We start from the raw sequence: 1592 nt of genomic DNA on the forward strand, positions 1-1592 counted from the left end.
TGAGCTAGAAGTTATGGCTACACTTATGGATTACGCTAGGCCAGGAGTGGCCGGTGTAACGAACAGTATAGTTAGACCCTAAATAAATGCAAATCAATTTGAGATTAAGCCAGCATTGCTTAATATGTTACAAAATAACGTAACATTTTACGGGTTACCTAACGAAAATCCTAACACCCATTTGACAAATTTCTTAGAAATTTGTGACACTTTTAAAATAACAGATGTGACTGCGGAAGCAATCAAACTTCGCCTTTTTCCTTTTACTTTGAAGGATCGAGCCAAAGAGTGGTTAACTTCTATGCCAGCCGCAACATTTGAAACTTGGGAACAATTAGCCCAAGAATTTTTATCAAAAAAATTTCCTTTAGCAAAAACCGCAAGAGTCATTAAAGAGTTAACATCTTTTTCTCAAAATGATAATGAAACTCTTTATGAGGCTTGGGAACGTTTTAAAGAACTTCAACGTTTATGCCCACACCACCAATTGCCCGCTGAACTTTTAATGCAAACATTTTATAATGGACTAAATCCTACAACTAGAGGTTCATTGGACGCTATGTCTGGAGGGTTATTCATGAAGAAAACATCAGCCCAAGCAAGAGAACTTCTGGAGGAAATGGCAATCAACAGCAGTATGTGGCCCGCGGAGCGTGGACACGTACCAATAGTGAAACCATCATCCTTAACTACGTCATCAGTTAAAGGTATAGTGAATCTTGATCCAGTTGCGATGTTGCAAGCCCAATTTTCTGCCTTATCGCACAAAATTGATAGGTTTATGGCACCGTGTGATCCTAATGGTAAGCCAATCCAAACGGATGTGGATTATGAAGGTATGAGCGAAATTGAACAGGTAAATTTTGTCCAAGGGCAAAACCAAACTAATAACCCTTACTCCAATACATATAATCCTGGATGGAGAAATCATCCTAACTTTAACTGGAGAGATAATAATAATGCTAATGCTAATCAAAATCGTACCACTAATTATCAAAATTAATCAAGAGATACGATTAGCACTTTATCTTCTAAAATCGACAAATTTATTGATGCTATGAGCGGAAAAATAAGTAATCACGACGATGGTTTTAAACGGATCGAGAATAAATTCGATCAGCTTATTAAAAACCAATCATCTAGCATCCATAATTTGGAGGTTCAAATTGGACAACTCGCTAAATCAATTCCATCCCGCAAAGAGGGAAGTCTTCCCAGCCATACGAAAGAAAATCCGAAAGAGCATGTAAAGGCTATCACTCTTCGTTCAGGGAAAAATTACTTAGGTCCGGAAATGCCCGGAAATTCAACTTTACCAGGAACTGATTTACCAAAGTCCAAAGAAGACACATTAAATCAAAAAGATGCACAAATTGACTCTAGTACAAAAACTTTTGTACCCAAACCACCTTTTCCACACAAAGTCCGCAATAAGGACTATGACAAACAACTTTTAACATTTTTAGACAAACTTAAAAATTTGCATATTAATTTGACGTTTATGGATGCGATTACGCAAATACCCAATTATGGTAAATTCCTCAAAGATTTAATTTCAAAGAAAATCAGTTGGGAAGGAATTTCATCCATTT

General features: G+C 36.6%; 1 non-coding gene across 1 annotated transcript; it reads right to left on the minus strand.

Annotated features, from left to right (window-relative positions):
* Positions 1-382: 382 nt before the first annotated feature.
* On the minus strand, positions 383-489 carry LOC136221075 (small nucleolar RNA R71). Its single transcript, XR_010684866.1, has one exon. It is a non-coding gene; the product is annotated as a small nucleolar RNA R71 (small nucleolar RNA).
* Positions 490-1592: the final 1103 nt, after the last annotated feature.

The sequence above is a fragment of the Euphorbia lathyris genome, chromosome 2, assembly GCF_963576675.1.
Source record: "Euphorbia lathyris chromosome 2, ddEupLath1.1, whole genome shotgun sequence".
NCBI lineage: Eukaryota > Viridiplantae > Streptophyta > Magnoliopsida > Malpighiales > Euphorbiaceae > Euphorbia > Euphorbia lathyris.